Source organism: Ahaetulla prasina, chromosome 17, assembly GCF_028640845.1.
Source record: "Ahaetulla prasina isolate Xishuangbanna chromosome 17, ASM2864084v1, whole genome shotgun sequence".
NCBI lineage: Eukaryota > Metazoa > Chordata > Lepidosauria > Squamata > Colubridae > Ahaetulla > Ahaetulla prasina.
The window spans coordinates 8817638-8843345 of record NC_080555.1 but is presented as its reverse complement, the minus strand read 5'-3'; the positions used below and the strand labels follow the sequence as shown (position 1 = coordinate 8843345).

The window sequence follows — 25708 nt, the reverse complement described above, 5'->3', positions numbered from 1 at the left end:
CACTGGCAACCTCTGTGCCCACTAAACTCACCCACTGAGTAGACTAGATCGGGAAATCAGCACCACAGGAAGACTAAAACTACTTTTGTACACAAAAATAAGACTCACTTTGGACATTGAGATGGGTGGCTGTAAGATGATGATAGATAGATAGATAGATAGATAGATAGATAGATAGATAGATAGATAGATAGATAGATAGATAGATAGATAGATAGATAGATAGATAGATATGTAGATAGATAGATAGATAGATAATGATAGATAGGTAAGTATGTAGTACGTAGGTAGGTAGGTAGGTTGGTAGATAATGATGGTGAAAGGAAGAAGATAGATAGATAGAAAGAATAAAAGAGGATAGATAGATAGAACATAGATAGATAATGAAAGAGAAGAAAGATAGAGATAGCTAGATAGATAATGATCGATAAAGACAGAAAGAAAGAATAAAAGAGGATAGATAGAAGATAGATAATGAAAGAAAAGATAGAAAGAAAGATAGATAGATAATGATAGCGAAAGATAGATAGATAGATAGATAGATAGATAGATAGATAGATAGATAGAATAAAAGAGGATAGATAGAAGATAGATAGATAATGAAAGAAGATAAAAAGAAAAATAGATAGAGAATGATAGAGAAAGATAGATAATGAAGAGAGAGAGAGAGAAAGATAGCTAGCTAGATAATGATAGATAGATATAGAAAGAAAGAAAGAATAAAAGAGGATAGAAGATAGATAGATAGATAGATAGATAGATAGATAGATAGATAGATAGATAGATAGATAGATAGATAGATAGACAGGCAGACAGACACAGATAGAGATATTAGAGAGACAGAGGTAATAGAGAAATGAGAGAGAGAGATGATAGACAATGGATGGATGGATGGATGGATGGACGGAGGGAGGAAGGGAAGGAGGGAGGGATGGAGAATGCTGGGATCTGAAGTCCACAAGTCTTAAAGTGGCCGAATTTCGAGACCCCTGTCCTAAAGCTTAGGATGAGGCTAAAATAGAATATGGATGGGAGACCACTGGGAACTCCCAAAGCTAAAAACCAGACTGGGAAGTCAAAAGGTCATATTGGAAGAAAGCTGTAGAAAACTTTTCGGGCTGTTGCCAAGCAAAGCCCCCCACAGCCCCCCTCACCCCAGCCCGCCCCCACAAATCAAGTCTCCAGGAATTGCACAGGCCCCCACATTTTACTAACAATTTGATCCTAACCAACAATTTGATCCTAATCATAGCAGCAGCGGTAATCATTAAGCATCCCCCATCCCTGGAGCAGGTGAGCCCTGGTGCCAAGGGGCTGATTGGGCCTTGAACCCGGGCAGGGAAAGTGCGGCGGCGGCGAGCTTACCAGCAGCTGGCCTGCAACTATTAATAACATCTGCCGTCACCTCCCGGCAAAGCTGCAACTGCCATGGTGCCAGCGACGGTGGCACAAACATGGCAACAGCAACCCTGCCCAACAGAGGGAGCGGGTGAAGAGAGACGCAAGGGAAGGGAAGGGAGAGGCGGCCAAGCGAACCTCTTATCATTTCCAGGAGGTGATCCTGGGGAATCAATCCAGGCTCCTTAGTGGGTTACACAGGTGACCACCACGTTGCGGGCTAGATTGGGAGTATCGGAAGGCATCCCCCCCCCCCCAAGGAGCGCAAAAGGGACACACACGCTTCACTTCTGCTTTGTGCCAAAGGAAACTAACTCAGATGCCGGTGTGAAGTCTCCAGAGTCAAATTGGCCTTGAAAGAGATTTTTTACGTTTTGATAGCCCCAGGCAGGGATTTCTGCAGGGTGTGCTCAAAAGACTCGGGATGTAAAATAGCGGGTGGCGGGAATGAGCTTGGGAAAGGAAGGGACCCGGGAGGAAACAGCCAGCTAAAAGGGAGAAGAGCCCACAGTTGAATAACAGGCAGAGAAAGAAATTTAGACAGGAGCCGCCTAACTTAGCCAAGCAGGAAAAAGAGAGCGCGGAAGGTCTGTATTTTCAGGCTTTCAAGGTTCTGTCAATGTAGCCGAATGATGTCAATCTTCAATGTAGACCAAATAGGACTATTTATTTATTTATTTATTCATATTTTTATACCGCCCTATCTCCCTAGGGACTCAGGGCGGTGTACAGCCATCTAAAAACAACATAAATGTACACAGTAAAACGTAATCTAAAAAACTTATTAAATAGGCCGAATATTTAAAATAGACATAAATAATAAAACCCCAAGTTAAAACCAAATCTAAAATTTAAACAATTAAAATTTAAGAATCTAGTCCAGTCCTGCGCAAATAAATAGATGTGTCTTAAGCTCGCGGCGGAAGGTCCGAAGGTCAGGAAGTTGACGAAGTCCTGGGGGAAGCTCGTTCCAGGGGGTGGGAGCCCCCACAGAAAAGGCCCTTCCCCTGGGCGTCGCCAGTCGGCACTGCCTAGCTGACGGCACCCTGAGGAGTCCCTCCCTGTGGGAGCGCACGGGTCGGTGGGAGGCATTCGGTGGCAGCAGATGGTCCCGTAAGTAACCCGGCCCTATGCCATGGAGCGCTTTAAAGATCATTACCAAAACCTTGAAGCGCACCCGGAAAACCACAGGTAGCCAGTGCAGTCTGCGCAGGAGGGGTGTTACATGGGAGCCACGAGGGGCTCCCTCTATTACCCGCGCAGCCGCATTCTGAACTACCTGGAGTCTCCGGGTGCTCCTCAAGGGGATGATGGCGAACCTATAGAACGCGGGCTGGAAGTGGCTCAACAGACTAAGCAGCCTGTTATTAACACAGCTGCTTGCAATTACTGCAAGTTCAAGTCCCACCAGGCCCAAGGTTGACTCAGCCTTCCATCCTTTATAAGGTAGGTAAAATGTGGACCCAGATTGTTAGGGGGCAATAAGTTGACTTTGTATATAATATACAAATGGATGAAGACTATTGCTTAACACAGTGTAAGCCGCCCTGAGTCTGCAGAGAAGGGCGGGATATAAATTCAAATAATAAATTTTTTTTTTAAAAAAGTGGCACACACAGCCACCTCTCCGGGCACGCGAGCCATTGCCCGTTGCTTTTCCGGGTTCTGGCGCACTGGCCAGCTGGTCTTCACGCGCACGGGAGCACCGGAAACTGGAAGAGCAGCCACCCAGTGCGCATGTGTGCACCAGAACCCGGAAAAGCAACGGGCAATGGCTCGCGTGCCAAAGTTATGACGGCAGTGAAAATAAGTGACTGGACAACTGCTCCTCGCACTTACAACCACTGCGGCATCTCCATGGTCACGTGATGAGAATGCAGGCGGCTTGGGAGTTGGCATGTATTTCCAACAATTGTAGCATCCCGGCACCACATGGTTGCCGCTTACGACCTTCCCAGACAGTTTCTGACAAGCAAAGTATAGTTCGGGAGGTCGTGCTCACTTAACGACCACATGATTCACTTAACAACGGCAGCGATTTGCTTAGCAACTGTGGCAAAAAAAAAAAGCTGTAAAATCAGGTGCAACTCATTTAACATTCGTCCTGTTTAGCAACAGAATTGCTGACCCCATTTGTGGCTGTAAATCCAGGAGGTACCGCTGCAGTGATTCACTTAACAACGGAGGCAAGAAAGGTCGTAAAATGGGTCAAAACTCACTTCACGGGTGACCTCAGTTAACAGAAATTTTGAGCTCAATTATGGTCGTAAGTCGAGGACTACCTAAACCTATATCCCACCCACCCCAAAAATCAGGGCTGTATTTTATAATATCATTATAATATCATTAATATCACAGTAAATTTAGCAATAGTAACAGCACTTAAACTTATCTACCTCTTCATAGTGTTTTACAGCCCTAAGTGGTTCACAGCCACCATATAGGTAGTCCTCGACTTACGACCACATATAGGTAGTCCTCAACTTATCACCACAATTTCTGCTCCTAAGCGAAAATTTGTTAAGTGAGTTTTGCTCCATTTTACGACCTTTCTGGCCACAGCTGTCAGGCGAATCGATACAGTTGTTAAATCAGTACCATGGTTGTTAAATAAATCTGGCTTCCCCATCGACTTTGCTTTTCAGAAGATCACAAAACCTGATCACGTAACCCCAGGACACTGCGACCGTCATAAATGTGAGCCAGTTGCCGAGCATCCAAATTCTGATCATGGGGAATGCTGCCACGGTCGTAAGTGTGAAAAATGGTCATGTCACTTTTTTTCCAGTAACTTTGAGCGGTCACTAAATGAATTGTTGTAAGTCGAGGACTGCCGATAATCCTTGATTTACAACCGCAAACGGGATCCTTTGCGGATTGTGGATCACAATCTGAGTCCTCATTTTACAGACCTCGGAAGGATGGAAGGCTGAGTCAACCTTGGGCCTCTGGTGGCTCAGACTGCTAAGACAGTCTGTTATTAACACAGCTGCCTGCAATTACTGCAGGTTCAAGTCCCACCAGGCCCAAGGTTGACTCAGCCTTCCATCCTTTATAAGGTAGGTAAAATGAGGACCCAGATTGTTGGGGGCAATAAGTTGACTTTGTATATAAATATACAAATAGGATGAAGACTATTGCTAACATAGTGTAAGCCGCCCTGAGTCTTCGGAGAAGGGCGGGATATAAATGCAAAAAAAAACCACACACAAAAAAAAACCTTGAGCCGGTCAGGAAATTTGCTAAATCTTTTTAAGATGCCACCAGATTCTGCTTTTGAAGAGGCCCAATTCTTCCAACAATCTTGCTCTCTATCTGCTCTCATCATGATTTATGAATCAGATTCGTCTTTCTTTTTTAAAAAAAAGAGAGAGATTGCTTTATTTTGCATCCCAGACCTGCCTCAAAAGCACTTCAGCAAGTCTGACAGCAAATTTATTTTTACTTTTTAATCTCTGTGCAGCACTTACCAAATAGTTGGCTTTTTATATGTAGGTCATAATATTACACAGGGAATAGGCTGTCTTCCTCTTACCATGACGCCGCAATTAGATCATTCCCTGGCCAGATTTACACAACACACTTAACTCACAAATTCCAGTGATGGCAGTCATAGAAACTTCTCAACAGGACACACACATGTCCTGGGACAGGAACGTGTTCACACAACACGTTAAAAGCGATGTCCTCCAGAGCCCAATGATTGTACGTCTTCAACGTCTACAATGTCTACAAGATACTACAGGTAGTCCTCGAGTTACGACCACAGTTGAGCCCCACACTGTTGTTAAGCAAGACATTTGTTAAATGAGTTTTGCCCCATTTTACGATCTTCCTTGCCACAGGTAAGTGAACTGTCGCAGTTGATAAAGTTAGTAACCCGGCTGTTAAGCACATCTGGTTTCCCCATTGATTTTACTTGTGAAAAGGTTGCAAAAGGGTGAACACATGATCCTGGGATACAACAACCGTCATAAGACTGAGTCAGTTGCCAAGCCAAGATCTGAATTTTGATCACGTGATCACAGGGATGCTACAAAGGTCGTAAGTGTGAAAAATGGTCGTAAAGTCCATTTTTCACACTTACCATGAGGACCCAGATTGTTGGGGGGGGGGCAATAAGTTGACTTTGTAAAAAAAAAAAAAATGTACAAATAGAATGAGACTATTGCCTTATACACTGTAAGCCGCCCTGAGTCTTCGGAGAAGGGCGGGATATAAATGTAAATTAAAAAAAAAAAAGTCATTCTTTTTCCCCAAGTGCGGTTGTAACTTTCAATGGTCACTAAATGAACTGTGTGTTGTAAAGTCGAGGACTGCCCGCAATTTAAAGTCCTCCACAATATAAAGAACCACAAATTAACTCTATATTAGCCTGGCTCCGCAGAGCTGAGTGAGAATATAGGTAGTCCTCGATTTACGACCACAACTGAGCCAAATATTTCTGTCGGTAAGCAAGACAGTTGTTCAGTGAGTTTTGCCTAAATATTACAATCTGCCTTGCCATAGGTGTTAAGTGAATCAGTGCAGTTGTTGAGTTGGTAACATGACTGCAGGTGTGAAATCTTCCGTCATTTTTTTGTTTTTTTAAAATTTGCATTTATATCCCGCCCTTCTCCGAAGACTCAGGGCGGCTTACACTATGTCAAGCAATAGTCTTCATCCATTTGTATATTATATACAAAGTCAACTTATTGCCCCCCCAACAATCTGGGTCCTCATTTTACCTACCTTATAAAGGATGGAAGGCTGAGTCAACCTTGGGCCTGGTGGGACTTGAACCTGCAGTAATTGCAGGCAGCTGCTGTTAATAACAGACAGGCTTAGTCCGTTAAGCCACCAGAGTTGCCACTGGTTTGCATTTGCGCAGTGCACACACACATGGGCAATGTGTGCCAAATTCACGCTGCGTGCACGAATATGAACAGTACACACCAAACACGCACTTTGCGCGGAAAAAGGAGACTTTTGAAGATAAGTAGAACGGTGGGGGGGGGTGGGAACCGCCTGTGCCAGGCGATTTCATCTGCACAGCTAATCGTTGGAAATACCGGTTCGAATGAACCAGCAGCTTTTTTTTTTACTACCGGTTCTCCCGAACCGGTGCGAACCGGTAGCATTTCACCCCTTGCACGATTGTTAAATGAGAAGAGACTTAAAAAAAGAAGAAGAGGAGTGAAGTGAAAAAAGAGACACAAGAGGGAGAAAGGTAATTTTTCCTGGATGCCTCTTGAACCCGCCACCTATAAATAACAAAAATATCGGCCCTTAATAAAATAATGGCAATCAAATGGGAGGCTCCCATTTTGGCTAATGCTTTGCAAGCTAGACAATCATCAGAGTAGGCAGAACTAGAAGATGATTTATCCTGAATCTGATTGATTAATTGACCGGCCAACTGATTTACAGGGCTTGTGCACCGGGGCAATCGATGCCAACTCTGAGTGGTTCCAGGACTCTATTTTCGTAAGTCAGTTTAAAAATATACAGTCCCTTCGAAAGGTACCATAAAACAAAACAAAAAAAACCAACAACAACCAACCACCGTAACAGCATCTATTATCCTAACTTTCAACTTCCAGGGAGACAAGACCCGTTTGTTAAGCTTTGCACCAATATTGCTGTAAGCGAAAAGAAGGTTTCAAAAGGCCAAGCCTTGCAAATCAAAGGGCATTGATGAATCCTTCAGATTTCATCAAAATGCAATATATTTTCCTTCCTGCAAAAAAAAAAAAAAAAAGTCCACATGCAAACCTCTAGGTATGATTCTGGTTTTTATTTTTATTTTTATTTTATTTTTGTGACCCTGGAACCCCTGATCTCCCAAAGACAAGACAACCCTACGTCTCTATGGAGACGCGACCACAATAGAAAATGCAGATCCAGTGGCCAAAAAAAAACAACAACTCATTAAATGCAATAAGCAGAGTGATTAGCGCAGCCACATAATCGATCAGCATACTCATTATGGTCACTCATTACAGTATGGAGCGGAAGGTTAAGAGAAGGGAGGGGAGGGAGGGGAGGGGAGGGGAAGGGGCTCCGAGGGTGGGGAAATGAGGGGTCACACCTCCCATTAGGGGTGCAGTGGGGAACGTTAGAACATTGTTTCTCAACCTGAAGAGAAGGACCTGGGGAGGTGTGACAGCAGTCTTCCAATATTTGAGGGGCTGCCACAGAGAGGAGGAAGGGGGTCAAGCTATTTTCCAAGGCCAGACAAGGAACAATGGATGGAAATGGATCAAGGAGAGATTCAACCTGGAAATAAGGAGGAATTTTCTGACAGAAAATTCCATTAACCAGTGGGACTGCTTGCCACTAGATGTTGTGGGTGCTCTGTCACCGGAGGTTTTTAAGGACAGCCACTTAACTGAATTAAGTCTACTGAAGCTAGTCTAGCTAGTCTAGTCTAGTGAAGAGAAGAACCAGGGGAGACATGATAACATCTTCCAATATTTGAAGGGCTGGCACCGAGAGGAGGAAGGGGGTCAAGCTATTCTCCAAAGCACCTTTGAAGGCCAGACAAGGAATAATGGATGGAAACTGAACAAGGAGAGATTCAACCTGGAAATAAGGAGGAATTTTCTGACAGTGAGAACCATCAACCGATGGAACAGAAGTTGCCTTCAGAAGTTGTGGGAGCTTCATCCCTGGAAGCTTTCAAGAGGAGACTGGACTGCCCTCTGTCACAAACGGTGCAGGGTCTCCAGCTTGGGCAGGGGGTTGGACTAGATGACCTACAAGGTCCCTTCCAATTCTGTTAATCTATTATTATTTTGTTATTCTGAAATTGTGGGAGCTTCATCCCTGGAAGCTTTCAAGAAGAGACTAGACTGCAATCTGTCAGAAATGGTGTAAGGTCTCCTGCTTGGGTGAGGGGTTGGACTAGATGACCTGCAAGGTCCCTTCCATCTCTGTTAATCTGTAAAAACCTTGGCAGCTGGAAGACGTGTGGACTTCAACTCCCAGAATTCAAAACTGGCTGGGGAATTCTGGGAATAGAAGGCCAAACGTCTTCCAGCTGCCAAAGTTGAGAAACACTGCGCTAGAATACAGAGTCCTCGACTTACAACCGTCTGCTTAGTGACCGTTCGACGTTATGAAGTGACCGTTTTTCACCATGGTAGCATCCCCATGGCCACTTTTGAACACGGAGCACAGGCAGTTCTCGACTTACAGCAGTTCATTTAGTGGCCATTCAAAGTTGGGTCTTGTGATCCCCTTTTGCGACAAAACAAATGTTAATGGGGAAGCCTGTTTCACTTAACAACCGTGTTGCTAATTTAACGACTGCAGTGATTGACTTAATGTAACGTGGCAAGAAAAGCTGTAAAACGGGGCAAAACTCATTTAACAAATGTCTCACTTAGCGACGTCAATTTTGGGCTCCATTGTGGTCGTACGTTGAGGACTAACTGTATTTACAATGGTTACCATCTCCCAGGGTCATGTGATCGCCAATGGTGCTTCTGACCAATCGGCTTCTGACAAGCAAAGTCAATGGGGGAAAGCTGGATTCCCTAAACAATCGTGTGATTCCTTTAACTATCATGCAAAAAAGGCTACAAAATTGGGCATGCCTCACTTAACAGCTGCCTTGCTTAGCACAGAAATACTGACGAGTTCTTAGGCATGAAAGCCGGTTGGGTGACTATGGTCCAATCACCAGGAGATGGTGAGTTCTAGTCCTGCCTTAGGCATGAAAGCCAGTTGGGTGACTATGGGCCAATCACCAGGAGATGGTGAGTTCTAGTCCTGCCTTAGGCATGAAAGCCAGTTGGGTGACTATGGGCCAATCACCAGGAGATGGTGAGTTCTAGTCCTGCCTTAGGCATGAAAGCTGGTTGGTTGACTATGGGCCAATCACCAGGAGATGATGAGTTCTAGTCCTGCCTTAGGCATGAAAGCCGGTTGGTTGACTATGGGCCAATCACCAGGAGATGGTGAGTTCTAGTCCTGCCTTAGGCATGAAAGCCGGTTGGGTGACTATGGGCCAATCACCAGGAGATGGTGAGTTCTAGTCCTGCCTTAGGCATGAAAGCCGGTTGGGTGACTATGGGCCAATCACCAGGAGATGGTGAGTTCTAGTCCTGCCTTAGGCATGAAAGCCGGTTGGTTGACTATGGTCCAATCACCAGGAGATGGTGAGTTCTAGTCCTGCCTTAGGCATGAAAGCCGGTTGGTTGACTATGGTCCAATCACCAGGAGATGGTGAGTTCTAGTCCTGCCTTAGGCATGAAAGCCGGTTGGGTGACTATGGTCCAATCACCAGGAGATGGTGAGTTCTAGTCCTGCCTTAGGCATGAAAGCCGGTTGGGTGACTATGGGCCAATCACCAGGAGATGGTGAGTTCTAGTCCTGCCTTAGGCATGAAAGCCGGTTGGGTGACTATGGGCCAATCACCAGATGGTGAGTTCTAGTCCTGCCTTAGGCATGAAAGCCGGTTGGGTGACTATGGGCCAATCACCAGGAGATGGTGAGTTCTAGTCCTGCCTTAGGCATGAAAGCCGGTTGGGTGACTATGGGCCAATCACCAGGAGATGGTGAGTTCTAGTCCTGCCTTAGGCATGAAAGCCGGTTGGTTGACTATGGGCCAATCACCAGGAGATGGTGAGTTCTAGTCCTGCCTTAGGCATGAAAGCCGGTTGGTTGACTATGGGCCAATCACCAGGAGATGGTGAGTTCTAGTCCTGCCTTAGGCATGAAAGCCAGCTGGATCAATGGGGACGCCAGATTCCCTTAACAACTATGTGACTAACTTAACAACTGCCGTGATTTTCCTAACAACTGTGGCTTGGAAGGTCGTAAAATGGAGCAAAAGTCATTTCAACAAATGTCTCGCTTAGCAACATCAATTTTGATCTCAATTGTGGTTGTAAATTGAGGACTAACTGTATTCCTAAGCTTTATTACATGCGTGCTTGCACACACACACACACACACATACACACAGAAAGAGACCGCACCAATTACTCTGCCACCTACTCCCCAGCACTCAGTGAAGACTGGGGGTGGGGGTGCTGTCACTCCATCATTAATCATCATTTCCCACTGGTGCCACACTCTGCAGTACCAATCAGTGGTGCTGGAACTTGGGAAGGAGGAGGAGAGGTGGGGAGGACGCTGAACTCAGCCCCCCAGGGGTTGCAGGCGAGGAGGGGGGGGCAGTGGCGGGGGCTGGATTTTATGTCATGGAATCTGCAATGGGTCAGGCTGGCTGATTGAGAAGGCGGTGCCAGATAAAAAAAAAATACTCTTATGCGTAAATATATTTAGCCGAGTAGCATGGCTGCATTACTTTTATCCAAGTTCCACTACCTTTTCTTGCTGGCATCGTTATGATGATGATGATTATTGTTTTGTAGGCACACTGAGAGCTTCTGCACCAGAGACAAATTTCTTAGGTTTCTAATTACCCTCAGCCAATATTCTGTTATATCCCATCCCATCCCATCCTCCTTTCCTTCCCTTTCCTCTTTCCTTTTTCCTCTCCTTATTTCTATTGTATTGTATTGTATTGTATTGTATTGTATTCTATTCTATTCTATTCTATTCTATTCTGCATTCTATTCTATTCTATTTTTTCTATTCTATTCTATTTCTATTCTGCATGCTATTCTATTCTATTCTGCATTCTATTCTATTCTATTCTATTCTATTCTATTCTATTCTATTCTATTCTATTTATTTATTTATTTATTTATTTTATTTAATCATATTTTTATACCGCCCTATCTCCCAAGGGACTCAGGGCGGTTTACAGCCAAGTAAAACATAAATATAAATACAAGTTAAAACCCCAATTTAAAAAACTTATTAAATACGGCCGAGTATTAAAACCACAATAAAATAGTAAAACCCCATTAAAACCAAATTTAAAATTTAAAATTCTAATCCAGTCCTGCGCAAATAAAAAGAATAGAATTCTATTCTATTCTATTCTATTTCTATTCTGCACTCTATTCTATTCTATTCTGCATTCTATTCTATTCTATTCTATTCTATTCTATTTCTATTCTGCATTCTATTCTATTCTATTCTGCATTCTATTCTATTCTATTCTATTCTATTCTATTCTATTCCTATTCCTATTCTATTCTGTTCTCTATAACCATGATGGCGAATCTATGGTGTGCCAGAGGGGGCCCGCAGCGCCCACTCTGATGCCATGTGAGCCGTTGCCCCAGCTCAGCTCTGCTGTGCATGTGCACGCCCCTCCCACCGGCCAGTTGGTTTTCAGGTCTCTGCCGTGCATGTGCAGGGGTGGTGCATGTGCGGGGGGGGGGCATGTGTGCTTGAGTGGAGGCATGTGCGTGCGTGGGGGGTTGCATCCATGCACTGGGGCAGGGCGCATATAGGGGGCCACGTGCACATGTGGGGGGGGACACATGCACAGAGGTTGGGTGTGCATTGCATTCCGAGGGTTCAGGCGCGTGTGCGCTTTGGGCGCTCGGTCTGGAAAAGGTTTAGCCATCACTGCTCTATATTTTATATTCTATTCCAGTGTTGGCAAACCTGCCGGAACGGGAGCGTGCGCGCATGTGCAGGTGAGCACCGGAAACTGAAAGAGCATTTCCCTGGCACGCATGCACGCGTTGGGACGCTGAGCTTCCAGGTTCCGGTGTACGCATGCACACCGGTCACCTGGTCTTCTGGCACAAATGCGCGCACGAAGACCAGTATGTGCACCAGGGAGCTGCTCTTCCAGTTTCCGGTGTTCTTGCACACTGGAAGGCCAGCTGGTCTTCGTGCACGCACACACGCCAGAAACTGGAAGAACGACGGGCGGCGGCTGGCGTGCCCGGAGAGACAGCTCTGCGTGCTACTTCCGGCACTCGTCCCATAGTTTCGCCATTACGGTTCTATTCTATTCTATTTTCTATCCCAGTTCTATTTCATTCCATTCTATTCTATTCTAGAATAGGAGGACGACTGTGGTGTCCTTGATGCTCTCTGAGCTGGGTTGTTTTTTCTTGCAGGCCTTTCATGACCCAACTAGGTAACACCATCAGTGTTAAAAGGGAATAGAGTCGAGAGGAGGAGGATGGGGTGGGGAGGAAGAGGGGAGGGAGGAGGAAGAGAAGGAAGACTGTGGTGTCCATCAGTGCTCTCTGAGCTGGGTTGTTTTTTTTTTTCTTGCAGGCCTTTCATGACCCAAACTAGGTAATGTCACCTGTGCTGCCAATTACCTACTTTGGGTCATGATGAAACATTGGCAAGAAAGGAACCCAGCTCAAAGACTCCTCCCACCAGGAGCCCTTCGCTTGTAAATCTTGTCTGCTCGGGAGAAACGTCCCCCGTTTTTTTTTTGCGGAAGCTCCGGTCCCCTCCAGCTGCATCGATTGCTTGCGCGAGAGAGATGCGGGTTGCTACTGGAGTGGTCCAGCCGCTGCTGATTGGTGGGTGCTATGATACCCGAGGGATGAGCCTTCTTCAAATAAACCGTGCATTAGCTTCACAGATAAACGCAGAGCTCAGCAAAATTCACACAAAAGCAGATCACCCCGTGCAAGAACAACAGAGGAGAGGAGCCCCCCCCCTCGCACTCCGGCGGTTATTACAAGCTTCGCTGTAGTTGCTGCACAATGCTAAGTCACACACCAAACTCAGCTCGCCAAGGACCGGCGAGCTCTGCAAGAAGGCAATTCAGTGTCAGTCAGTCAAAATTGTGCTCGGCGTACGCTGCCCCATGGCGACTGGGGCGAATACTCCGTGTATGCCCCCCCCCAGCTCTTTCTCCCCCATTTTGGGGATGGTTATTATTACTATTATTCCATAAAACAGAGGTAGAGAAACTCGTTGGATGCTGGAAAAGCAGAGCACCAGCTAGGTTCGCTTTGGGTATTCTAGAGAAATGAAACGTACGAGATTTGCCATTTTAGGGTAAGCACCATTGGAAAGCAGCCGACTTCGCTTGAAAGCAGCCGATTCGCTGCCAGGAAGAAGATAAAAGGAAGAGGTAGTCAAGCACATTTCTTTGCATTTATGGCCATCCTAGGAAAGTGGAAAAAGTTAGCGAAGGTCATCTAGTCCAACCCACTGCTCAAGGCAAGAATCCACGTTAAAAACAGATCCAGGGAAGGAAACTCCTCCCCCCTTACACACACACACATACATACACACGGTCATGAATTCTACTGTTGAATCCTGTCCATTCCTCCGAAGGTCTTTACTAGTATTTAACTGAAATCTACCTTCTTATCATTTTAAAAACCTGTTATCCCATGACCTGCCTTTTGGTACAATGGAAAAAGTGGATTTGACCTTCTTCAGTGCAATATCCTTGAACGGTGCTAGCACGTCCTTCTTTAATCGTCTTTTTTCAAGACTGCTAATGATCCTCCACCTTTCCTCATAAGTCTTGCTTTCTAGTCCTCTGATCTTCTCTGAACATTCTTCTAAAAGGTAAAGGTTCCCCTCGCACATATGTGCTACTCGTTCCCGACTCTAGGGGGCGGTGCTCATCTCCGTTTCAAAGCCGAAGAGCCAGCGCTGTCCGAAGATGTCTCCGTGGTCATGTGGCCGGCATGACTCAACACCAAAGGCGCACCGAACGCTCTTCCCTTCCCACCAAACGTGGTCCCTATTTTTCTATTTGCATTTTTTTTTACCTGCTTTCGAACTGCTAGGTTGGCAGAAGCTGGGACAAGTCACGGGAGCTCACCCCGTTATGCGGCAGCACAAGGGATTCGAACCGCTGAACTGCCGACTCTTTCGATTGACAAGCTCAGTGTCTTAGCCACTGAGCCACCGCGTCCCTTTTGAGTGTTCTTCTAGTCCTCTCTAAAGAAGTGAGGCTGGCCCCAGCCAAATAAACTCCCTATATTTTGGAACCTAGACTTAAATAGATGCATTGGGCTTTTCTGCAGCAGCAGCATCGCACTGCTGGCTCATATGGGTAGTCCTCGACTTACAACAGTTCGTTTAGTGACTGTTCAGAGTTACAATGGCACTGAAAAGAAGTACACATGCACGCCAGCCAGAATCAGAGTAGAGCTGGAAGGGATCTTGGAGCAGGGGTGAAATGCTCCTGGTTCGGATTGGATCGCCCGATCCGGTAGCGATCGTGGCGGGTGGTTTGGAGAACCGGTACCAATCGCATTGCGAGGCTCTGCCCACCCGCCCGGTTGTCGTTACTTCCTGGTTTTAACCTGGAAGAAATGTGTTTTGAACCCTCTGCGCATGTGCGGAAAGGTTTTGTGCATCCGCAGAGGGCCAGCGCACGCATGTGACATGTGCGTTGCGTGTGGGGCACGCGCACTTCCGAATCGGTAAGGAAGGTAAGTAGATTTCACCCCTGCCTTGGAGGTCTTCTAGTCCAGTCCCCTGGACTATAATCATTTCGGACAAGTGACTCTCCAGTGTCTTCTTATAAACATCCAGGGATGAAGCGCCCACCACTTCTGGTGGCAAGCTGTTCCACTGGTTAATTGTCCTCACTGTTAGGAAGTTTCTCCTGAAGTCCAGATGAGGGACAGAGAACCATATGGGCAAGGCCACACCCCTCCAGGCCCATATTTTAATTTAGTTATATTGATTTACTCAATTACCATACTGCTCAACTCAGCTGTGGCTGTGGTTAGAATGGGCTGGGGTTCGCAGGTCAAGGTCACCTAGACGTCAATCACACAGTCACAAACGGATTTTTTTCCCCCCCAAACTGTTCTCCGTCGAGACCCCTAAATTCCAACCAACCACGTCCTTTTGCAGCACAGCAAGGAGAAAATGCACTGCAGGCTACTTCTGCTGACTGCCGATCCCCAGCAGCTTGGCAGTTCGAATCTCACCAGACTCAACGCTGACTCAGCCTTCCGTCCTTCAGAGGTGGGTAAAATGAGGACCCAGATTGTTGGGGGCAAGAGACTGACCCTGTAAACCGCTTAGAGAGGGCTGGAAAGCCTTGTGAAGAGGTATATAAGAGCTATTGCTATTTTTTTTTCCTTCCTTCCTTCCTTCCTTCCTTCCTTCCTTCCTTCCTTCCTTCCTCCCTCCCTCCCTCCCTCCCTCCCTCCCTTCCTTCCCAGTGGTTAGAATGCAGTATTGCAGGCTAACTCTGCCCACAGTCAGGAGTTTGAACCTCACCAGGCTCAAGGTTGACTCAGCCTTCCGTCCTTCCCAGGTGGGTAAAATGAGGACCCAGATTGTTGGGGGCAAGAGGCTGACTCTGTAAACCGCTTAGAGAGGGCTGGAAAACACTGTGAAGCAGTATATGTCTAATTACTATTGCTTCCTTCCTTCCTTCCTTCCTTCCTCCCTCCCTCCCTCCCTCCCTCCCTCCCTTCCTTCCTTCCCAATGGTTAGAATGCAGTATTGCAGGCTAACTCAGCCCACAGTCAGGAGTTTGAACCTCACCAGGCTCAAGGTTGACTCAGCCTTCCGTCCTTCCCAGGTGGGTAAAATGAGGACCCAGATTGTTGGGGGCAAGAGGCTGACTCTGTAAACCGCTTAGAGAGGGCTGGAAAACACTGTGAAGCGGTATATGTCTAATTACTATTGCTATCTTCCTTCCTTCCTTCCTTCCTTCCTTCCTTCCTTCCTTCCTTTCCCTTCCCTTCCCTCCCTCCTTCCTTCCATATGCTTAGAACACAGAATTGCAAGCAAACTCTGCCCACAGACAGGAGTCCGATCCCAAGCAGCTCAAGGCTGACTCAGCCTTCCATCCTTCTAACTTCAATAAAACGAGGACCCAGATTGTTGGGGGGCAAGAGGCTGACTCTGTAAACCGTTCAGAGAGGGCTGTAAAGCACCGTAAAGTGGTATATAAGTCTAAGTGCTATTGCTATTGCCACTACTCCCTGCTCCAAACTCTTAAAGAAACAGCGCCCGCCCCCTCCCGCCAGATGTTCAAAGCCAACCCTGCCTCCCGCCTCCTTCGCAGCCGCAAAGCCCGATTTTTGTCTTTTTCACACCAGCCCAGGCAACTGTGCCGCCGATTACGATCTCTACTCTGCGCCCCCCCCCCTCCCCCCTCCCCACACCTTGCACGGTCTCTTAATAATTCAAACCAGAGTCTGTTCCGATTACATCTCAGCCTGTCCTGATGGGATCGGGGATAAATAAAATATTGCTAGTTATTACCCGCCAACAGAAGCACAAAGGGGAGAGATAATAAGGAGGGGGGGGGGGAAGGCAGTTTTAATAAAATGCTTCAGAGCTTTCGGCTCTGCTGACGGCCAACAGCGGAAGGCGCCTCACGCACTTTAGCTAGATCACCATTTTCGGGGTGGGGGGGGAGAGGGAGAACCCCTCCCTTCATGCTGCAAAAACCTGGCAGTGATGCTGGATTTCTGGGTGAGAGGCTGATGCACAATGCACAGAGAAGAGCAACAAAGATGATTAGGGGACTGGAGGCTAAAACATAGGAAGAACGGTTGCAGGAACTGGGTAGGTCTAGTTTAATAAAAAGAAGGACTAAGGGAGACATGATAGCAGTCTTCCAATATCTCAGGGGCTGCCACAAAGAAGAGGGAGTCAAGCTATTCTCCAAAGCACCTGAAGGCAGGACAAGAAGCAATGGGTGGAAACTGATCAAGGAGAGAAGCAACTTAGAATGAAGGAGAAATTTCCTGACAGTTAGAACAATCAATAAGTGGAACAACTTCCCTGCAGAAGTTGAGAATGCACCAACACTGGAAATTTTTAAGAAAATGTTGGATAGCCATTTGTCTGAAATGGTGTAGGGTTTCCTGCCTCGGCAGGGGGTTGGACTAGAAGACCTCCAAGGTCCCTTCCAACTCTGTTATTATGTTACGTTAATGCAGAATGCCAAAGGGAGGAAACGACTAAGAACAAGATTCTGGTCTACGACTGTAATAAAACTGAGTTGAATTGAATTGAATGGACTAGGAACAATACAGGTAGTCCTCGAGTTATAACGGTTCGCTTAGTGACCATTCTGAGTTACAAATGGGACTCAGGACCGTTTCAGCATCCCTACGGTCACCTGATTTATATTCGGATGCTTGACAGCTGACTCATAGTTACGACGGGTTGCAGCGTCCCGGGGTCACATGATCCCCTTTTGAGACCTTCTGACAAGCAAAGTCCATGGGGAGACCAAATTCACTTAACAACCGTGCTACTAACCTAACCCCCGCAGCGATTCACTTAACAACTCTGGCAAGAAAAGCTGTAAAATGGTGCAAAAAATTCATTTAAAAAAAACTCTATTCTATTCTGTTCTGTTTGGTTTGGTTTGGTTCGGTTCGGTTCTATTCTATTCTATAAATCTTCAAACTTCAATTCACAAATTTATCGCTGAGCAACATAAATTTTGTGCTCAATTGCAGTCGTAAGTTCAGGACTACCTATATTCCATCAAAACCCACCAGCTGCCAAAGCGGCTTCTAGCATTTTATCTATTTTTTCTTCTTAAAGGCGTTTGGAAATTAAAACTCTTTCAGCGTGGACTGGCAAGGTAAAAGAAAAATTAAAGACTTTTTGTATCCGTACCACAAAAACGGCCACTTTTTTACAGCCTGGGAGGAGATTACAAGATGCCTGAATTCTCAAGATCGTTTCTTCCTGAAACATTAGATTAGATTAACAGATTAACAGAGTTGGAAGGGACCCTGTAGGTCATCTAGTCCAACCCCACGCCCAAGCAGGAGACCCTCCTTGCCCCATTTCTGACAGATGGCAGTCCGGTCTCTTCTTGAAAGCTTCCATACAATTTACCTCTTCTCCAGTCCGCACTATATACCTGCATGAAAATTAATGCCTGCATTCACACAGTCATGCAAAGCTGAGGTCCAACAGGATCGGGCTGTTTGTGGTGCAACGAGTGGTGGGAACCCTGACATTGAATACAAAAAGGGTGTGGCGCCAAAGATCATGCTAACTTATTCTCCATGTTTTTATGTGTTGGGCCGGACAGGCGGTATGTTAACCCACGTTTAGGGGGCTGTAGGAAGTCAGTCTTGGCAGCACTTGGTAACAGTGGGATTTAAATACAGGTAGTCATACACACACACACACAAACATCACTGCAGATATGCCAAGCAGGAGAGTCAAATGCTGTGTCTCTGGTGCCGCTCAGGCTCAACAACTGCACAAAATCATGCTGAATAATTGCACAAAATCTTCACCACCCTCCAGGCTTTCCCAAATGCCTTCCGCCCACTAGGCAGCCTTTCCACAGGTTTATATCCAGCTGTGGCCCAGCTGGGTATCCCAGGGCAGCTCTACTCCAATTCACCCCCAAGGTATACCTGCCAGTAATATTAAAATAAAATAAAATAACAAATAAAACCTCTCTTGTATGTCTCATGGAGATAATTAGGTGACTTTTTGAGGGCAATGGCATGCACAATTTTTTTTTTAATGGGTGAGTTTTTTTAAATTAAAAAATATTAAATTAATTGTTGAAACAATTAACCAATGGAACAGCTTGCCTCCCAGAGGTTCAGGGTACTTCATCACTGAAGGTTTTCAAAAATAAACAAGAGAACCATTGGACTAGGGTGACGTAATGATTCCTGCCTTGGGCAGGGCTTGGTCTAGAAGACCTCCAAGGTCCCTTTCCAGCCCCATAATTCTATGTTCTATCTCTGTCCGTTTCATCCTGGGTTGACAAGCGTCTGTGGATACGAGAAGGAAAGCTGGGCTTTGCACAACATGCTTGTGAGGTTGGAATTTCTCAAACTGAATCAACAGGAAACTTCAATCACTAAACAGGAAAGATCATTCCCCTACAACTGCCCCTTTTTGGGTTCGCATTTATAGCCGTGATGGCAAACCTATGGCACGCAGAGCTGTTTTTCCGGGCACGCGAGCCGTTGCCAAGCTCACCTGAAGCTGCGCATGCGCCCCCCATCTGGTGTCCAGGCCTCCGGTGCACATGCGTGCAATTTAGGGGACCCAGTTTGTCTTCGGAGCTCTCCTGCGCATGCGTGCGTTTTGTGCATGCATGCAAGACTGGCGCACACGTGCAAACAGCATTTGCGCGCACGCCTTGCACGCACGAAAGCTGTGCACATGCGCAGGTGGTGGGATTGCGTGCGCAGTGCGTGCCAGCGCTGATGCGCAAAAGCTGTGCGCATGCACAGATGGTGCAGCTGCGCACGCAGCACATGGGGAGGAGCTGCGCGTTAGCGCGGATGGCACGTTCCTGTTCGGCACTCGGTAAGTAAAAGGTTTGCCACCACTGCCTTATTTTTTATTTATTTTTTTAATTTGCATTTATATCCCGCCCATCTCCGAAGACTCAGGGCAGTTTACACTATGTCAAACAATAGTCTTCATCCTTTTGTATATTATATACAAAGTCAACTTTTATTGCCCCCAACAATCTGGGTCCTCATTTTACCTACCTTATAAAGGATGGAAGGCTGAGACAACCTTGGGCCTGGTGGGACTTGAACCTGCAGTAATTGCAAGCAGCTGCTGTTAATAACAGACTGTCTTACCAGTCTGAGCCACCAGAGGCCCCTATAGGGTTATATCCCTTTACACCAGCAATGTTGAACCTTTTCAGCACCAAGTACCCAAACCGGAAGGTACATGTATGTGCGGTGCGTGCCAGAGCACCGGAAAGCCAAAGGCTGGTGCGCATGTCTGCTTTTTGACCGTTTTCCGGCCATTTTTTGGGCCGTTTTCCAGTGCTCCGGCACCCACGAAGACCAGCTGGCTGCCGTGCATGTGTGCACCGGAAACCAGAAGAGTAGCTGGTGACGGCACACGTGCGCACAGAGAGGGCTCTGCGTGCCACCTCTGGCACGTGTGACATATGATTTGCCATCACAGCCTTACACAATCATTTCTACATCCTTGAGAATAGTTGCTATACGCTAGCAATAAACGATTAATTTTAACAGGACGCCTGTTATCATGGCTTCCTGGCTATTGGCTTTTTGGCCCAGATTTTGTTGTTAGCAAATAATGTCCTTGTCTTAATAGATTTATAACTTTGCTATTGCTAACCTTTTTCTTACTAACATTTACACTCAATTCATTGCTTGATGTTCCCAAATGGGTTCTACGGTTATATAGAGAATAAACCTGGCGTGGCTATTGCTCTTTGCTTTTACAGGAATAATTCTTATTTCTCTCAATGCTGTTCTAAATCTCACTGAATTTAAATCTTAATTGAATTTAAATCTAAATCAATAAAATGTTCCAAATTTTCCAGTCTTATCGGCAATCTTAGCTTTCCAAGCGGGTCCCCCATCCAAGGACTAACCAGAATTTAGCTTTACCAGATCAGCCAGAGTTGGCTGGCTCTCCCCTCTAAGGGGCTCAAGAATAATAATCGTTTTGAAAAGAAAATGTTTAAAATTAGGGGTTGCTAGAACAGGTTTCATGAGGACGGAGGGAGTCCAGTCCATTTTTCATCTTAATAGCCACCATGTTTCCCTGAAAATAAGACCCTGTCTTATATTTTTCTGAACCCCAAAATAAGCACTTGGCCTTATTTTCAGGGAGGTCTTATTATTTTGGGGTGCATAGAGCAAGACGGGGATCCTCTTGCCGTCTTCCCTGATTTCCAGCTCTATCTCCCTAACCCTAACCAGAGGAAATGGCGGGGACCGGCTGCGCATGCACTTAAATATTTCCGGGGAGGGCTTATTTTTGGGAGAGGGCTTATTTGTGGGGGGGGGTGTCTTATTTTCGGGGAAATTCGTTATGAGGAGCCATCTTGCTCCACGCCCCAAGGAGAGCAAGGTTGCATCATAAGAGATTCTCTACCTGTGGAATTGCAGCCACCAATGGCCTATGCGTTTCTACCCAAAAATCAATTGGAAGATGAATTTATGAGATTTTTTTTAAAAAAATTAATCCATAATCCTATTCTACCACACGCAATGTGTGAATATCTGCCTTCATGGTGGCACACTGCGGTCCTTCCCCTGAACCTTGGTGGGCCCTGATGCAGCCCTGAAAAGCCAAGAAAGAATTTAAAAAAAAAAAATGGAAATGGAGAACTATCTCAGGAGTCCGAAGACAAACGGAGGGAAAGAAAGAAGGGAAAAAGAAAAGAAATAAGGCCATTCACGCTTTTAAGGGCTTAGGGAGCCCCCGAGAACCGAAGGACAAATGCAGAAACTTGGCTCCCGTCCAGCGTTTCTCAGCTTTGGCAGCTTGAAGGTGTGTGGACTTCAACTCCCAGAATTCCCTAGCCAGCACGTCTGGCATTTTTTTTTCTGGATCTGCTGGCTGGGGAATTCTGGGAGTTGAAGTCCACGTGCCGAGGTTGCAAAACGCCGTTAGCCATAAAGCTGAAACGAAACTCGATGTCCTTTCCGTGGGACACAGGCACGGCTGACCCCTGACCCCTTTCTCCTGCCGCATTTGCAAACTTCCCAGCGGCTCGAGCTTGACCGTTTTCTCCGAGGCGGTCAATATCTCGGATATTGGCTTGGATGACAGCGATGCTTTGAATTCTTAGCTTCCATTTCCTGACGCAGCAAAGCATCTCATCCCCAACAGGCAGAAACACTCATAGAGCTGGAAGCGCTCCAGGGATCGTTAGGCTGGATATAAATCCAGCCCGTGTCTCCTGGGAGAGAAGCTTATACTCCAAACCCTTTGCTTGCTCCACGGGAGCTGGATTCACACAACATCCTCGACCCGGATGTTGCAAAAGGAACCCACAGGTTAATTAATATATTGCTCACAGATAGCAGGTTATGGTGGGGGGGGGGTTTCCCCCTTCAGAAAAATGCACCCCTCCCAGCTTTTGCATAAGACACAACCTGCATAGATGCCGGCTGCATAAATGCAAAATGCATTTATGCATAAATGCATTTATGCAACCTGCATAAATGCAGGCTGTGCACTATTGAGCACATGCGCTGCCAAAACTGAGCCCCAAAAGATGAGGGTCACCCCATTTTATGACCTTTCTCGCCACAGTGGTTAAGTTAGAGCAGGGGTGAAATCCACATTTTTTTACTACCGGTTCTGTGAGCGTGGCTCAGTGGGCGTGGCAGGGGAAGGATCCTGCAAAATCTCCATTCCCTCTCAATGCCAGGGGAAGGATACTGCAAAATCCTCATTCCCACCCCACTCCTGGGGGAAGGATACTGCAAAATCCCCATTCTCTCTCAATGCCAGGGGAAGGATACTGCAAAATCCCCATTCCCACCCCACTCCTGGGGGAAGGATACTGCAAAATCCCCATTCCCACCCCACTCTGGGGCCAGCCAGAGGTGGCATTTGCTGGTTCTCCGAACTGCTCAAAATTTTTGCTACCGGTTTTCCAGAACCTGTCAGAACCTGCTGGATTTCACTCACCCCTGAGTTAGACACAACAGCAAAAGCAGCCCCAAATTTTTGTGGCTAAGCGAGACGGCTGTTGTGAGTTTTTCCTCCATTTGATGACCTTTCTCTGCCATGGTTGCTAAGTGAATCACTTCAGTTTGTTAAAATAGTAACACGGTGGTTAAGCGAATCTCGCTTCCGTATTGGCTTTTGCCTGCCAGGGGGATTCGCAGGACCTTGGGACACGGCGACCGTCATAAGTATGAATCGGTTGCCAAGCTTCCGAATTTTGATGGCGTGGTCATGGGGATGCCGCAATAGTCATAAGTGTGGAAAAACACACTTCTTTCAGTGCTTTTGTAACTTTGAACGGTCACTAAACAAATGGCCGCAAGTTGAGGACTGTCTGTAATGCATTGGGTTCACACAACCGGCCACACCTGTTTCCAGAATTGAACTCTTTTATGGACGTTTGTAGCATTCTGTAAGCCACAGTGGCGCAGTGGTCAGAGCGCAGTACTGCAGGCTAACTTCTGCTGACTGCCGGCTGCCTGCAATTTGGCAGGTCAAATCTCACCAGGCTCAAGGTTGACTCCGCCTTCCGTCCTTCCCAGGTGGGTAAAATGAGGACCCAATTGTTGGGGGGCAAGAGGCTGACCCTGAAAACAGCTTAGAGAGGGCTGTAAGCACCATGAAACCGTATATAAGTGCTATTGCTCTTTTTTCTTTCTTTCTTCCTTTCTTTTTTCCTTCCTTCCTTCCTTCCTTCCTTCCTTCCTTCCTTCCTTCCTTCCTTCCTTCCTCTCTCTCTCTCTCTCTCTCTCTCTCTCTCCCTCCCTCCCTCCCTCCCTCCCCCCCCTCCCCAATGATTAGAATACAGCATTGCAGGCTAACTCTGCCCACTGCCAGGAGTTCGATTCTGACTGGCTCAAGGTTGACTCAGCCTTCCATCCTTGTGAGGTGGGTAAAATGAGGACCCAGATTGTTTGGGGGGGGCAAGAGGCCGACTCTGTAAACCGCTTAGAGAGGGCTATAAAGCACTGCGAAGCGGTATATAAATCTAAGGGCTATTGCTATTCTGAACTGAACAAGCTACAAAGTTAACATGCATCCAGCCTACAAGTAGTGTTCAAATTACAAGCATTTGTTTAGCGACCATTCAAAATTACAGCAGCATTGAAAAAGTAACTGACCAGTCCCCACACTTATGTCCACTGCAGCATCCCCTTGATGCAAAATGCAGGTACTTCAGGACCATCAAACTCCAGATGCGTCACATGCTGGCCACGCCCCTGCCCGGTTTAGCGAAGGGGGGAAAGTCCCAACACGTCACATGACACCACCATGACAACGCGAAGAGGTGCTTGACCACTGGCATGTATTTACAATAATTGCAGTGTCCAGAGGTCATGTGATCTCTATCTGCAACCTTCCCAGCTGGCTTCCAACAAGCAAAGTCAATGGGAAAAACCAGATTCACTTAACAACCATAACCAAAAAAAAAAAGGCTATAAAATCAGGCCCGGCTCACATAACAAGTGCCTTGCTTAGTAACAGAAATTCTGGTCTAATTATAGAGGGAAAAAGTTGAGGGCTACCTGTATATACAGGGTTAGGCTAGCGAAGATGAAATCTATCAGGTGGCCTCAATTGTCCCAGGTGAAAAATGGGAATCATTTTAATGATCAAGAGGAAAATAACCCGTTGGGATTTAGGAACAAACTTTCAGAAGCCCAAAAGTGTCTTTCGCGTTAAAATTCCTAGATAAACTGCTGCATTCTTAGCTCTAATCCATATTCTTAGATTTGGGAGGCCTTTTTTTCCACCTGATAGAGCCAGAAATATTCATTTAATATCGGTGGGAGGCAGGCAGCAGAACTGGCAAACTGGCTCCCTACTAGCATATCTCCTTCCTGATAAGATTGGTTTTTAAAACCAGTTTGCAAGATTGTAATCAGATCCATGTTTTTTTTTAAAAAAAGGCAAAGCACGCCCCCCCTCTCACCACGACATCAAGTAACAACAGCAACAAAAATACTATTGCAAATCCCATTATCTCATTTCAAAAGGCCAGAGGGGAGAGAAGAAAAATCAATCATATTCAACCCAAGGTTTACCTTGGGTATTTTTCCTGCTGCAAGGACCAGAAATTATTCATGTAAAATTTAATTTGGGCCAATACTTACTGTTAGGCTGAAGAGTTGTGAATCGAGGAAGTCATATTTCTGGGAGATTTTTTTTCTCCCCTTTTTAGCATTGTTTACATGTTCTAATGAGCTACAACGGGCAGCCAGTCTTGTAAAAAATATTTTATATTAACAGAGTGGGGGAGGGGAAAAAAGAACAGGAATAAGGCTGGGGTGGGGGAGAAGAGTTTTGGAAAAAAGAAAAGGAACATCCAGATAGAAACAGATAGACCGATAAATAAACACATCGACCAGCAAGCATGTAGACACACAAACACACACACACTACACCATCTGGAGTGAATTAGAGCCAAATTGTAGTGTGCACGTTTAAAGGGGAAAGATAAGAAAAACACAATGGGATTCCTAAGAGGCTTTGGGACTTTTTATAAAACCTAAGATGATAACACATCCTCCAGCGAAACTGGTTCAGATGAAATGCTTTGTAAATTATACAGTAGAAAATAGAAGTCTGTGTGCACTATTATACACACATCAAAAAAAAAAAAGGAGGGGGGGAGGAAGAAAATGAAACTCCTTTAGGAGCCTGTTTCCCGGTGTTATTTTAGCCTACCTGCATGTGGAATTAGGGTTCATTCAGAACTGCGCCAAGGAGGGGCTGGGCTAGATGACCTTGGAGACACAATAACCCAATTCTATGGTCCACGTTCCTCCTGCTCTTCCTCCTCCTCCTTGTCTTCCTCTTCTTCTCCTCCTCCTCCTTCTGCTCTTCCTCCTCCTCCTCCTCCTCCTCTTCCTCCTCCTCCTCTTCTCCTCCTCCTGCTCTTCCTCCTCCTCCTCTTCCTCTTCTCCTCCTCCTCCTGCTCTTCCTCCTGCTCTTCCTCTTCTCCTCCTCCTCCTCCTGCTCTTCCTCTTCTCCTCCTCCTGTTCTTCCTCTTCCTCCTGCTCTTCCTCCTGCTCTT

General features: G+C 46.2%; 1 protein-coding gene across 1 annotated transcript in view; it reads right to left on the bottom strand.

The window, feature by feature from the left end:
• Window positions 1-24861, bottom strand: part of NRXN2 (neurexin 2) — a 531073-nt gene extending 506212 nt beyond the window's left edge. Inside the window, exon 1 of the mRNA XM_058160639.1 lies at window positions 24786-24861. The gene's annotated coding sequence lies outside the window, so the exon portion shown is untranslated. The remainder of the gene's footprint in view (window positions 1-24785) is intronic.
• Between the last annotated feature and the right edge of the window lie 847 nt (window positions 24862-25708).